The sequence below is a fragment of the Amblyomma maculatum genome, chromosome 4 (genome assembly GCF_055883805.1).
Source record: "Amblyomma maculatum isolate TAMU_Amacu chromosome 4, ASM5588380v1, whole genome shotgun sequence".
Taxonomy (NCBI): domain Eukaryota; kingdom Metazoa; phylum Arthropoda; class Arachnida; order Ixodida; family Ixodidae; genus Amblyomma; species Amblyomma maculatum.
Genome location: NC_139347.1, coordinates 28,019,577 through 28,026,898, shown reverse-complemented (window position 1 = coordinate 28,026,898; position 7,322 = coordinate 28,019,577).

Genomic DNA, 7,322 nt, shown 5'->3' with positions numbered 1-7,322 from the left:
TTGCTGCCTACAATCGTCGGTCGATGGCTGCCATGCGTCCGCAATTGAAATGAACCGCGCACTGTGTTGGCAAGTTAGGCTTTGAAATTGGATTACGGGTGAAGAAGTTCCTCACTTTCACTAGACCGTATGCACTGCACTCACGCATTTACTGGCTAATATTCTTTTTTTTTGTTCGTTCGTTGTACGCCGTTTCTCCGTCGCCAACTTTATTGTGCATGGCAAGTAGCGACACATCGATTGTGCTCGGCTCTGACATAAAGATGGTGAAGACGGCAGCAGCATGGTTAAAAAGTGTTTGCTTTAGTCGAAATTACCAGTTTTCTTTTTTTTTTTTTTACGCGAACGCGTTTCCTTTGAAGCCTATGTAAACTTTGAATTGTTTTAGTACCGTTGAAGTTTCACCGTGTATTCTCTTTTATTTTGTATTAAGCTCATGCCACTTTAGGCTGTTTTTGACTGGCATGGTTTAAAATCTGACATAAAATCTATAGGTTCTTGCTGCTTGGCCCCTTTCATGCGCCTTATCATCTGAACGGTCATTCTCCTCTCAATCATTTAACTAGGCTTATAATAATACGTCTTTGTCAGGCAAAGTCGAAAATGCCCAAGAAACAATACCAAGACCTCATCGCAGGCAATCCCCTTGAATAGCAAGAGCCCTGCACGAGGTCGTGCTGCCCCAACAGTGCTGTTTCTACGAGCCTCCCCCTCCGGCCTGGCTCAGACATGTAAATAGAAAGTGTGTGCCCGGCGTTTAATGTATTACAGCAGGATGAACTCGGGATGTTTTAGGTTTTGAATGGATGAAGTAGGCTTGTACATTATTCGGTTGTGAAAAATAAACAATATTTTTTAGAATATTCACTCGAGTATAACGTGTTGAAACGTGTAAGCAGACACCCTGAAATTGAAGGACAGGAAAATAAAAGAAAATTTCGTGAATTTAAGGCAAATCAAAAGCAAATTAATTACGATGGAGAAAAAATACACAACCTCAAAAAATATTTTCCTGCAGTCTCGCGCCAATGCATCGCAATATTCTTAAGCAATGTCATTATCCAGCCTATAGGCTGTCAGAACACGTGGCGTGACGAAACACCACAGCCCTCGAAATTCTGTTCGGAGTCACAATCATATTATAAACTGCATTCGTCGGCTACAGTGATTTCCTCTGACAATGTTTTGGGGGCAGCATCTCCGTGTCATTTTTGTTTCGTAGTTTGAATGAGTTTTCGAAGAGGGCTATAAATTATATTTATAAATAATCGAGTCTAAGCCAATTTACCAGTTATGCTTGCAAAGAGCTATAGGACCATATTCGAATAAATACGGTACGAACTCATTTTTTTTGCCTCTGCTGCATCTGTATTTATTCTTACCGGGGCAAAATTAGAAATACTATAGTTTTGCCTTTCCTGTTGCCTGAACGCCCAGAAACAGTGTTTCGGTACTAAATACTCCTGAAAATTACCGATTTGCGCGTAGTGTTACAAAGGTTTAAGCCGTTAATACCCGTAGTCTGAATTTATTCCCATTCACTGACACTGAGATGTTCAAGTACCTCCGGACGCGTATGCTAGGTCATGCTGAACAATATTTTATGAAGGCGTTAAATGGTAACAATCGGTTATTAAAACGTGACAGCGACAACGAACGGCCGCTCTCGCAGTCTTTAAACCGCAAATTCCACGAATGGGTTCAATTATGCAGCATATTTTATAGAGCGTTTAATCACTAATGCGTGGCCGATCTGCAGGAGCGCGTTCACGTGGCATCGGCATTTAAATGCCACAGCTAACTGCCTTTGATGAGGTAGAACATTTTCTATATATGGTTTTAGCCTTTGAAAGTGAACATCATGGAGATGGAGTTCTTTTTCTGCCACCAAGGTAAAGTGTGGAAAAGGTTTGATTTCGAAGTTAGCTTCGCCTCACAGCGCTATTAGACGCGGAGGTTTCACAGCTCGATAGCATTGACTAATCATGTACAAAGAGCATCTCAAACTTGAAATATTCCAAACATTCTCTATATTAAGGCAGTTAAGAATGCAAACTAATGTTTCCATTCTGCGCCCAATGCAAGCGATTCCATACGAGATAGTGAAACGAGTTAAGTGCGCTACACATTAAAAGTACAGAGTCACTTACTATTGCCTTGAGGAGAAGGTGGCCTCAATGTCTGTAGGAGCATTCTAGGAATTTCTTAAAGGAGTTTAGCCACCATAGGAGCTTTCAGCTTCGTCAACCGTTGCTTCATAGACTATATAACCAGAACTTCGCGCAAAAAAATAATAAAAATGAACATTATTTTATTCTCACATATGTCCTAACAATCAATATTCGGGCTCTAAATTGCAGCAAACGAGCATAAAAGCACGCAACTAGAAAATCTGTCTGGATATTAGAATGCATTTCTTTTTATTTTTCCTTATAGTTTTTAAAGTGCAGCACACTATCATCTCTTTTTTACGCTGATCAGAGAGGTTTTTTTATGGAAATATTCTTGAAAAAAAGTTATATTGCTCATATCTTAGGCACATTTTTTCTAGGATTTCAAAAAAAACAGTGATATTCTATTGGTGTCGCATTCTGTTGTGTTTCGTCATTTTTTGTTTTTACGCGCCATTTTCGCGCCTAAAGACCTCTAGAAAGTCGTCTGTCTGCTATGTCCGGAGCTGAGGCATTTCGTTGGTGTGGAGATCAGGAAATTAGGAAAGACGTCAGAAGTGGCCGGTTATGGTTAGGTCATGCACAAATTTACTTACTCTAAAGGTTATGGCTACTGGAATTAATCGGGAAATAATAAAGAAAAAACAAAAACATAGAGAGAGAGACTAATGTTTGCACCTTTTATGAAAATAAAATGATAAACGTAGACTTTTTCTCCTTAGAAAACGCCGAGGGGACAGGATAAATGTCACGATGTTTTAGCAAGTTATCAAAATTCTTCTCTAACAGATGCGTTATCAGATGCGGAGAATAGGCACACAGCAATAGAGTTTCTTCGGACAGCTGTTTCGTGAGTGAGTGCTCGGTATAATATTACAGGTTTTTAATAATAAACGAGGCAGTACTGATTAAAACTGTTGTTGTTGCTGTCATTTTCTTTTACTAAATCAGTGGGTTGAAGGCATGTCTCATTCGTAACCAAGCTTTTTACTGACTCTCACCTGTCGGCATACGCCATGCGGTGAACCTGGGAACAAACCGAGGAGCCCGAAAACAAATCTTCGATCTATACGCAACACCATACGCATGTGCGAGCTTCATCTCTTTCTGAACGAATGACGTGAATGACTTCGCTCTTAAGGCTTTGTTGTAGCGGAGCCTTATATCCTGGTCTACTTCCTTCAGTACAACACAGAGAGAGAAACAGCAAAGGCTGCGCTAACACAGTTGGAATACTAGATTCAGTAAGGCGTGTTTTTTGCCAGCAGCGTCTCCTCAGTAATCCCACACAGAGAATGCATGCCTTCACATCAACGCTAACTCTGATTCCCTGAAAAAAAAAATGCAGAGAAGAAAAAGTGTTTCGCATCATGATGGAAGCAGCGAAATCACTCGCGTGTGCGTATGGTAATTCCGAGCTTGCTGGCGTGCAAACGGAAAGAAATTGGAAGATGTTCAGCTGGCGGAAGAAACTCCCTTGCAGCGTGGTTGACAGCAGCATAAGCAGGCTTAAGGTCATACGCACTTTTAGACGCAAGAAATCATCGTCAAGACGTATATAGTATTTTCCTAGTTGTTATTAATGCTTCATGGCCTCGTTTATTCTAAATAATAGTTTTGCTGCTAGTGACTCGCGACAGAAAAAGAGCTAATCACATATTACACCTCTAGCAGTTCTCGCTAAGACATACGGTAGGCTAGGCAAATGTAGGATAATTGAAGAGAATGAGCTGAGCACTGCTATCAGTCAACATGGAGTCTAGCTTGCGTTGGACAGCAGACAAGGGCAAACAATGTTGTCTCGGATCACTTCTTACCTCCTGACGCAATTTATGTATTACGGACAGTTTAGAGGGCAACTCATTCGATACCAGAAGTTAATAGCCAGACTCTCGCCGAAGCAGATCAATGGCTGTGTTGAACAGCCATGGAACACATTTAGGGGGACTCTACTCCCTTTCGAAACCGACGAAGTTCGAGGGAAATGGAATGCAAAACAGGCTGGAAGCGTTGGTGGCAGCCAATCCTCTTCAATACATTCTTTAAAATTATTGCTGGACCCCAAACTACTTGCGTCATAATTGGCTTATCTGCTCGGAATGTAAGCGGTCACCATAGTTTGCATCATATCTTACAAAAGCAGCTAATTGAGGAACGCGTTCTTTGGACGAAGTATGCCTTTGGAGCGTTTAGTAACCTGGCTTATGACGACAATTTTTGCTTAAATGTAAGTGAACATAAATACCTTAGAAAGTAATTGATTGAACAGCCTTCTCTGTATCTAAGTCGGAAGAGCACTGGACACGAAGTTTGAGGGTTGAGGGTTCGGATCCCACCGGTGCGATGTCATGTTGTTGGTTTTTCCTTCCACTTTCTAATAAATTAATAACATGACCACGTTAATACGTCACGTTGACCACATGCACCCCTCCCCCACACACATACACACACGCACGCACAAAAGAAAAAATATAACTTATTTTCCTGTGTGTCAACGGCTGTTGGCCCCTTTCTTTCAATACACTAAAACGTATTTCTTGGCAAATACTATTTGCACGTATTTAGGCATGACAACATGATTTTTACGGAATTGAAAGGCTGGTAACGTAGAATTTTATACATTTGCATCTGCACTGTGTCTATATCGCTCGTTTGATAATTATATCCTGTGGATTGCTTTGATAACAAGAGAACCTTATTTAAGCTGGCGTACAATCCGCTGTTGTAACAAAAAGCAAGTCCTTTCGACTCACTTTCCTGTACTCATACGACAATGTGATTGCTTGACGCCGGTACTGGATCGGCGTACACATATTTGCCACATTTGTGTATTTTTGTTGTTGCAATATGACGAAATTAAATAAGAACTTAGTTCAGCTTGTGTACAGCGGAAATATGCTCGTGGTCATGGTACTACTCAGTGCTTCTGAAACATATTAAGTGCATTATTATTGTGCTGTCCTTCCTTTGTGTAATAAATAAATCGCCAAATATTCTACGTTTTAAGTGCTTATTAATTTTTGTTGCAATTCTTTCAGAATCTGTATTCCAAACGAGGCGGTGGCCGGAGTCGGTTTATGACGTCACCTAAGAAATTTGGACATGGCGGCCGCTGTTGGAGGAAAGAGCTTCGCTGATACAATTTCGATAGCTGATTTCGAAAACCAAAAAGCAAAATGATGCGTCCATTGTGCTCATATTTCAAAATACAATAGTATCTGTTGGTATCATTTCGCGGAACGCTAAAATGCAATGTGTCGACAATGATTCCGTGGCCATTTAGTATTTAAATACTCGTGCCAACAACGACGTAAACATGAGCTAGACAAAAAGACGCGATGAAAGTCCAGGAGCAAAAAGAGTCTGCAAAACTCACGAGAACCTGGTGCTGCTTGACTAGTAATTGATCCGTGATACTTCATTCGACCATAAACAGAGTGCACTTCAAATCCCTTCTATATACAGGGAACTCATCAATGTAAGAATGCTGTCCAAGAAGGAGATGTGTCGTAATGACCCGAACGCAAGAGCTCACCGGGTGCGACTGCATCTCCAACACGAAGGGAGGGTCGTCGCACAGAGAAGCTTCCCTTTGCGAAAGCAGGCAAAATAACTACAGAGGCACGCGACTGAACCAAATGGTGACTGCAGCTCGTGAGGAGAATGCGGATCAGACGAGTATGAGACGGAGGAATCCCATAAGACTTGAGAACCGGATAATTAGCTTAGGAAAAGAGAGAGAACTTCAAAACCAAACGAAATACCCTCTTGCTGAAAGAAAAGTAAATAATAGTTACTCAGGGGACGGTAAGGAAGAAAAGCCAGCAAAACAAATGTATGCGGCCAGGATCTCTTGCCGTGTACGATGCCGACAGGCGCCTTTTAATGCGCCATAGAAGTATTCTCTGATGTTTCGCACATACAGTTCTTGGACATTTTTGTTGTCTGTACGCGGGGAAGGAAAACCTGTAATTCATCCAGTTTGAATCCCTGACATGGTGTTCGCGGGGTTAGACGTCTTTTTATAAATACTTTCTATCGTTAAGGGGTTGTTGGTTCGCATGTAGCTTAATACCAGTGAATTAGAGAAGAAATAAAGACATCTGATTTGTTCATGCTAAAACATTGCTCAGTTCTCTTTGGTCGATTTAAGATATGCCCGCATTGCGGCCGGAAAGTTTATCCAATTAGCACCAACAGCGTTAGATACGGAGAGACAGTACATAAAAAAATATGGAGGCGCTGGTGGCATTTGCGTGTTTTGTTTTGTTTTTACGTTCTACCTTCTAGCATTTTTTTTTCTTATATCCTACGTGCTCTCTGCCAGCTGTTGTTATTTTCGACTTATGGAAGGTTACGCTCTGAAATTACCATCACGCCTCTCAACAGCTCCGATCTTGTCAAGGTCTCATGATCCATGATGAAAACACTTCGGCGAACAAACAGCGCTTGACTATGTCGTCTGGCAACTGAAAAAGACGTCGCGAAATAGATATGAATCCCCATTTTTACCAACTTCCTTCAAGTCCTACCAAACCTTCGATATTCGCGCTGGCGATATTCTAACGCTGCGAAATTTAGTGTCAATATAACTTTTAAAATGCAGCCTTTACATACGCTCCCTTTACGTACGCTATTTATCGAGATTTTTTTTTTTTTTGTCAAGTGTTGCGTGCGCTACAATCCCGTCCCCAATATACTGGTACTCTTCTAAGCCGGGAGTCTCGCTTTGTAGCCAAATTGCTGTTGTTACTGGGTATTTCCAGTAGCTTAACTCGTAATAGCGCGCTTCTGTCTTTCGTTTGGCATCATTTGTTGTACAACAACGTTCACGGCCGTCAAACTTCTTTTTTTTTTTTTTTGCTTTTTTTTTTCGGCAGATGATCTTGCTTCTCCTAGGCTTAATGAATGATGTTGATTCGCTGTCGAATTGGTTTCAGTCCTAGAACCAGATGATGAGAGTATTATGAAGTTATCGTCAAGGCTTTCTTTGCATACGCTGAACTGGGAGTGCGAACGCGAAAAATAACGTAACGCCAAGCAAAATCTTCCCAATCTTCTTTCAGGGTTTGGTGCGCAGTCAGCGCCTGCTTGTCTTCTTTTTTCAATCATTTGCATACGCTATAAAATGATATGGAGACGAGATGGCGC